The following is an 8,589-nucleotide window of genomic DNA, read 5'->3' on the forward strand; positions in this document are numbered from 1 at the left end:
CTGTGAGCTACATATGATTTTTTGTTGCGATGTGTTGCGCTGCGCCGCGGATGTTTGCTGGCGATTTGGCATGGAGTGGTGGGATGAGCGTAATTGCATTGATGCGATGTCGTCTGATATGGCATTTGATGCGATGATGTGCTAATATCGTGCGGACGCATGCTTTTGTTGTGTTGGTCCTTTTCGTTGTGCATATTTGTTTACGCCCAGTGTGGCTTTGTGCGCTGATTTGTAGATGATAAAATGCCCGAATTAATTTACATATCAATTTTCGACGGTTTGCTAGTTCTGTTGCGTTGACTTGAATTGAGTTGAGTGTCATCTGCATCTACATCAATGTTGCCATCAACGAACGCATAAACATCTTTATCATTTCCATCATCAAAATTCAACGACATGTGGCCGAGTTCGCAGCAACCAATAATTGAAATGTTGCCCCGAGCGGTTGTTGATGGCACATGTTCATGTTTTGGACACAATTAAGTAGCGGACAAATGTTAAGCGATCTGTAAATCTGCGGATGCTATTCACATACATTCACACTATTCAAAAGAAAATAGCACCAATGACTTCGTTGTTTGAAGTACCCCACGCTATTTCACCTCGATTTTAGGATACAAATAGGGATTTCTTATGAAATAAAGTGGCTTCTTCCCCAAAATATCTTGCCTCAAATCTAGCTTACAAAGAGCAGCTCTCAGGAAAACGGTCAAGAAAAAAATTACCATTATTTCGTGTGTGTGTCCGAGGAATTTTGACATCTGATGCTTCACAGCCTGTTGCCTCACATTTTCAAGATATTTTTGAACGGGCATATATTTCTGTTGCCTTGTGCTCTTGTTTCACACAAAAAACTTTAGAAAACCGTAGTATTTAGAAAGCATAGCAAATTTCTTAAGAACTGCGTACTGCCTTAAGGAAATTTGACTCAAGAAAATTTCTTGTACGTCATTTTATATGAAGTTTTTGCTTTTCTTGAGATCTGCGTGCTGGCCTTAATGAAGTACTTCGAGGCTTTGGTTTCACTATATACCGCGAACAAAAGTATTTAGAGATTTTGTCTTTACTAAATACGGGATACAAAACCACTTACTTGGCATAAGTACATGACTTTATTAAATACTAAATACTTGCTTTTTACTCAATATAAAAATAAATCTCGGGATTTTCGAGACTTTTTCAGAATTTTCGAGACTATACCGAGATTTTAGAGACTACTTCGGTATTTTCGGAGCTACTTCGGCATTTTTGGGACTATTTCGAGATTTTCGGTGATTTGGGGACTATTTTGGGATTTTCGAGACTACTTCGAGATTTTAAGGGTGTATTAACCCTATTTCTGGATTCTCGGAACTATTTCGGGATTTTCGAGACTAATTCCGGCTTTTGTGACTTGCGGGACTATCTCGGAATTTCCGAGACTTCTTCGGCGTTTTCGGAACTACTTCGGGATTTTCGGAACTAATTCAGAATTTTCGGTACTCTAGGGACTATTCCGGAATTTTCGGGACTGTTTCGAGACTACTTAGAAGTTTCTACAATTTTTGTGGTCCTCGGGACTATTTCGAGCTTTTCGAGGCTGTTTCGATATTTTTAGTAATCTAGGGATAAATATCAATAAATATATCGGTAAATATCAATCAATATATCGATAAAATCGGCCGGTGTGGTGCAGTGGTAAGCAGTGCGCGCTTTCACTCATCATCACCTGGGTTGAACCCTGGACAAAGCAACATCACAAAAAATATAGAAAAAGGTTTTTCTTAACAGCGGTCGTCCCTCGGCAGGCAATGGCAAACCTCCGAGTGTATTTCGGCAATGAAAAACAGCTTCTCATAAAAATAAAATCGCCATTCGGAGTCGGCGTAAAACTGTAGGTGCCTCCGCTGTGTGTGACAACATCAAGGCGCCGCCACAAGTCAGAGGAGAAGCTCGGCCAAACACTATCCTATGTGTAAGCGCCAATCTGTTATTATATCGATAAAAATAACGTTTAAAATATCGATAAATACATCGATCAAAAGCACTATAAATATATCGAAATACCGGAGGTCTTTGGATCAAAGTATTTAGCACCTGCTAAATACTCTAAATTTTTGTCTTTAGTATCTTTGGTTAAAATCTAATTTTGTATCTTCAGGCACATTCCAAAAAGTGTGTAAAGAGCTAAAACCTCTTCCAAAAGCTTTTCTGAATTTCATCCCTTTCTCCTTTCTTTTTGAACAAAGTTATTTACACAAAATTGAAGGGTTTCTGTCTTTGCACCTCAAAGAAGAGCTGCCAGGAGGGCATTTGAAGGACGTACTTCTGAAGGCCTTTTGAAGAAGTTATTTTAAAGCTGTTTTTAGTTAAGCTTTTTTAAGTTTAAGGAATTTAAATATTTAAAGTTCAGATCAAATATGTTTTATTGAGACTTAAAATGCTTATTGAATCCTATTTGTAATGCTAAATCATGTAAACATATACAAAAGTACATTCTCGTAAATTGTTAATAGGAAAGCCCCTTTCTAGGAAGCATGCAGGGAAGCACATTTTTCTGTCCTAAATTATTTTTAGGTTATGCATATATCAAATGGCAAAACTGATCATGAAGCACATTATAGGATATGTGGAAATTTGCTAATGGTGGTAAGGCAAGCATTCAAGATCACGTTAAAAGTCCCAAACATTTTTCGAAGGTACGTCACCATTAACAGAAATTTATTCTATTATGATAAAGAAAATCACAACTTAGCTTCATAATCATCAATCATTCTGCTCTACGGATTGTGCCACAAAACTACATTGCTTATAATATCAGAAAATACTTCAAAATAATGCAATTCCAGATCCAAAGAAACTGTATTTATAGGGAATAAGAGTCCTAGTCGATGTGTTCAGGATTTTGGCTGCCTTAATCTAGCAGCTCCTAAATACCTAAGTATTTTTAACCGACTTCCAAAAAAGGAGGTGGTTATCAGTTCGTCGGATTTTTTTTTTATGTATGTTACCTCATAGCTTTGGGCCACGTCAACCGATTTCGATAATTCTTTTTGCATCGGAGAGGTTTAGATCCGATCATTGGATCATGAAATATACATATATATATTTTTTATATGAGAGGTTTTTTTCTTAAAAATTACTCTTTCACTTGGGTATTTAGCAATTCCTAAATACCCAATTTTTTTTCTTGAGTATTTAGCAAACTCCTAACTACCTAATTTTTTTACTCAAATACTAGTATTTAGTATCCAAAATGTTACTGTAAATACAAAATTATTTAGGTATGCCCGTCACTACCCTTAATGATAATAATATTTTGGCACTAACACTGTTGCTAATTGTTTGGCAGAGCTTCTCCTCCAATTTATGCTATACATCTTGATGAATTTTATGGGAAGCTTTTTAATGGCAGAAATACACTCGAAGGTGTGCCATTGCCTGCCGAGTAGCGACCACTGTTAGAAAACAATTTTTCCAACTTAAATATTGCCCGAATAAGGGTAAGCACCTCTAACCACTCGGCAATAGTGGTCGCATATATTCTATTAACCGCTTGAATTAAACAAACCGTATACTTTTCACTAACCGCACAACATCGATTAGTCTGAAAATCGACTCACCAAAATTATTCGAGTCACAATATTCACTAGGGTGGAGTGATTTGTTCAAAGCAAAATTTTCGAAAAAAGTGTTTAGCAAATTCAAATTCCACGATTAATTTTAAGCCTTGATGGAGAACAAACTGTATACCAAAAATGAAATTTGACCCTCCCGATTTTCAAAAGAGAAAGCAGTATATAGCATTAAGAAAACACAAAATTTTGTAAATGAAAAATTAATTTCGTTTAGAAAAAATATAATACACCGATTTTTTTTTCAAAATTGGCAGGGTCAAACGTAATTTTTGGTATATACTTACATAGTTTGTTCACCATTTTTGCTTAGAATCGAACGTAGAATTCTAATATGCCATACACTTTTTTCGAAATTAAATTACTTCGCCCTAATGACCATACATTACGAAATAAAAGGAGTCCATATTGCATATGGGTTACTAAATAATGATTTGTAATTGTAATCGACAATTTAGATTTACGATTTAAAGCACAACTACTTTTAAATTGTTGAACTCCACTAATGTGAAATTTTTGAAGACTTTGATCCAGTTTTAAAGTGCAACAGGAGCATTTATCAACGATAGACAATCTTGACTGAACAAATTCCCTCTGCTATTTTTCTTTCTCTTTCAAATGAGACACTCATTAAGCAAGGCAAATTAATGATTTCGTTACACAGCAGAACCGAAATATAACTGACGCACTCGCGAAAGCACGGGTAGTGATAGGACTTTCTAGAAAAGTACTCATCGAGACATATTTGCAAAAAAAGTATCGATAATACTCATACTTCCAAGTATTTTTAAGCAAACACGAAAACGGATTTGTCTTAAAATTTTGTTGGAAGACAAAAATTATGATTTTTTTTAAATTTGATAAATCAGATTATTTAATATGCACATAGGTATTATAAATTCTAATACATGCGAAAGCACGTGTTTAGGTACACTTGCAATTGTAGTAAGGTCATTTCTAGTTAAACTAACCGCCAATGGGGCCTGGTGTGAAACATAGAAAAAGGTTTTTCCCACTTTCCGAAGTAACAGATATTTGCCAATCTTCAGATACGTTACGAGCGTGACCGTTAAATAATGTATATGTTATCTGAACGTTGTGATCATAATGATTGTTCATCATGCATGAAGCTTTTTGAACTCGAAATTGGAGAGCGATCTTTAAAGTATGTCAAGGTAATTTGAAAACGGGGGAAAAACAACAAAAAAATAAAAGACGAGATTCTTTCATACATCGCATCTGAGTTTAAAAGAACGAAGTTTTACTAAAACAAAAAAAAACGTTTTTCCGCATTCACTTTTGTATAGCAAAAACAGTTCTCCCTTTAGACGAAGTTTTTCTGCAAAAAAAATCATACTCCACATACGAAAATAATGTAAGAATGCTTCGTATTTTTCAAAAGCGCAAGCATAAGTACAAATGTAGTGATAACGTTGGAAATTCGTTTAAAGATTTAAATTTTTTAGTAGGGGAGGAGGCGGGCCCGGCCCATGTTTAGTAAAGGGCCCGGATTTTCTCTCTACGGTCCTGCCTGTTTTTATTTGTAAATTGAATAGATACTGTTTTTATTAGATGAAATCTGCTGTCATTCTGTCTTTCGAAACTAACAATAAGTTTCCAAATTTTACCAACTATAATTAACGGAGCTCACGCTGAGTGACATTTTAGGTGTAAATTTGCTACGTAATAGCAATTTAGTACATGTTTTGTTGCTTTTCCAACAAATGTGTGCTAGATTGCTACGAAGCAACTTTACACCTGAAATGTTACGAAAAGTGCACCCCTTGTTATATTTAAAATTTCTGCCGCAATGCTTAGAAATTTAATTTTGTATACCCGAGCGCACTTGTGCACAAAGGTATATTAACTTTGTTCACATAACGGTTGTTTGTAACAGCCAAAACAAATCGAGATAGATATAGACAAATGCATGGCCCATCTCAAACCACCCAGGCCGGGGGAAAGTGAATTTAAGTTTGCTATAAAACTCACAGGAATTGTTCCTTGTTTCTTAATAGCAACTTTTGATGAAATCGCTTATAACTGCCGCAAAAAAGCAAGGATTTTAACGTTTTTTTTTTTGTAAATGGCAGATATTGATCTACTGAATCAATCTAGTGAACTAAACATCAGTAATTGTTTATTAATAATTAATTATTGTTTACAAACAAAGAAATTTTTTTTTCAAATTGATTTTTTTCAAATTGTCACATCTTTTTTTTCTCTCAAACTTTTTTGTCTATTAGGGAATAGTATAACCTATTTTCAGTACGAGTAGCAATATGCTAGATTTCGTCGTTTTCGAGTTATGATTTTTTTTCTGAAAATGCACTTATATGATGCTAGCAGATTTTCGTGCCAGTTGAGGGCGCAAAAATTGTTGCCCATTATGATAAAGTTTCCTTGCTGAAATTTTTTGAGGTTGCCCGATCAGAGCCAAAAGTTTTTCCCAATTGGGCTCTAATTTTGGCCCAATTGGGGCCAATTAGCGATTTACCCAATCTACGAAAGAATTCGTACTCAAAAAGAAAAAAAATTCATTATTCGAAAAATTCGCATTTTTGAGCAAAAAGAAACAATACGTGTCTCCTTAAATTGTTCAAGGAACAATCCCTATGAATATTATCGCAAACTTAAATTCACTTTCCCCCGGCCTGGGTGATTTGAGATGGAATGAGCCGTATATATAAATGCTCGGAATGAATAGAGAAGTCGATTAAGCCATGTCTGTCCGTCCGTCCGTCCGTGTACACGATCACTCGAGCAAAAATTGAGATATCTCAACGACATTTGGTATGTAGGTTTCCATTTATCTAAGGTAGGTTAGTATTGAAAATGGGCGAAATCGGACTGTAACCACGCCCACTTTCCATAAACTGGTAATTTTCAGAAATACGAAAACTGCTATATTTTAGTAACTACTGAAGATTATTCACTCACAATTCATATTTGCAATAAATTTGAGACAAAAAAAACNGAATTGTTCCTTGTTTCTTAATAGCAACTTTTGATGAAATCGCTTATAACTGCCGCAAAAAAGCAAGGATTTTAACGTTTTTTTTTTTGTAAATGGCAGATATTGATCTACTGAATCAATCTAGTGAACTAAACATCAGTAATTGTTTATTAATAATTAATTATTGTTTACAAACAAAGAAATTTTTTTTTCAAATTGATTTTTTTCAAATTGTCACATCTTTTTTTTCTCTCAAACTTTTTTGTCTATTAGGGAATAGTATAACCTATTTTCAGTACGAGTAGCAATATGCTAGATTTCGTCGTTTTCGAGTTATGATTTTTTTTCTGAAAATGCACTTATATGATGCTAGCAGATTTTCGTGCCAGTTGAGGGCGCAAAAATTGTTGCCCATTATGATAAAGTTTCCTTGCTGAAATTTTTTGAGGTTGCCCGATCAGAGCCAAAAGTTTTTCCCAATTGGGCTCTAATTTTGGCCCAATTGGGGCCAATTAGCGATTTACCCAATCTACGAAAGAATTCGTACTCAAAAAGAAAAAAAATTCATTATTCGAAAAATTCGCATTTTTGAGCAAAAAGAAACAATACGTGTCTCCTTAAATTGTTCAAGGAACAATCCCTATGAATATTATCGCAAACTTAAATTCACTTTCCCCCGGCCTGGGTGATTTGAGATGGAATGAGCCGTATATATAAATGCTCGGAATGAATAGAGAAGTCGATTAAGCCATGTCTGTCCGTCCGTCCGTCCGTGTACACGATCACTCGAGCAAAAATTGAGATATCTCAACGACATTTGGTATGTAGGTTTCCATTTATCTAAGGTAGGTTAGTATTGAAAATGGGCGAAATCGGACTGTAACCACGCCCACTTTCCATAAACTGGTAATTTTCAGAAATACGAAAACTGCTATATTTTAGTAACTACTGAAGATTATTCACTCACAATTCATATTTGCAATAAATTTGAGACAAAAAAAACAGAATATTATAAATATTTGGAAAATGGGCGTAGCCACGCCCACTTATGGTTACATGTGCATATTTTGGTAACCGCTGCACCAATTTTTTCCAAACTTGGCACAGTTGTTGGCCTTGGTACAGCATATCAAATGGCCGAAAATTTTAACAACGCCCACATCTCATTTAACTGTAATTTAGAGAAATACCAAATCTTCGATAAATCAGTAAATATTAAAGCTAATTTATTCAAAATTAGTGCTTGCTACATCTCTTTACCAAGAAATACGTTTATGATAAAATTTTGGAAAATGGGCGTGGCCCTGCCCACTTATTATAACATATACATATGTATCTCGGTAATCGTTTTACCAATTTGTACCAAACTCGGTATAGTTATTGAGCTTGCCACATAAAAGCAAAATCGGACTAAAATTACGGCCACTTTCCATATAACGGTAAATTTCAGAAATGCTTGAAACTTCATATTTCGAAATTTATGGACGCTAATTTACTCAAAATTGATACACCCCGGCTTACTATGTAGCGGTAGCTTCGGAAAGGTGAAAAGACATATATTTAATACTTGCGCCGGGTATTTAATGTTCGGCTCCGCCCGAACTTAGACTTTCTTACCTGTTTACAGGTGTATTTATTGCACTAGTTACAATTTGATATGCGTGGTCGCAGAGAAGCATTTAAAATATAGGTGGGCAATTTTTACTCGCGGCGACAGCAGCGTCGCAATTCTTAAAAACCTTTTATTGCATAAATATTTGCATTTGAAGCAATGTTAATGGTTTTAAATGCTGCTTTGCGACCTCGAACTTCAAATGGAATCGCCAACCGGGGAAAACTGAGAAATTACTTTTCTATATAAAAACTTGATTTCATCAATTCCCCATAAAAAAGAACAACTGAAAATGTCGTACAGTGTTATTAATTTCATGTAATGTCTTCATTTATACATACATAAGTACAAGCTGATAACCAAGTATCTAGCATTTTTGTGAAAACTAAAAGAACAATTATTAGAAA

The sequence above is a fragment of the Rhagoletis zephyria genome, unplaced genomic scaffold (genome assembly GCF_001687245.7).
Source record: "Rhagoletis zephyria isolate East Lansing unplaced genomic scaffold, Rhagoletis_zephyria_1.1 Rzeph_scaffold_00008, whole genome shotgun sequence".
Classification (NCBI taxonomy): domain Eukaryota; kingdom Metazoa; phylum Arthropoda; class Insecta; order Diptera; family Tephritidae; genus Rhagoletis; species Rhagoletis zephyria.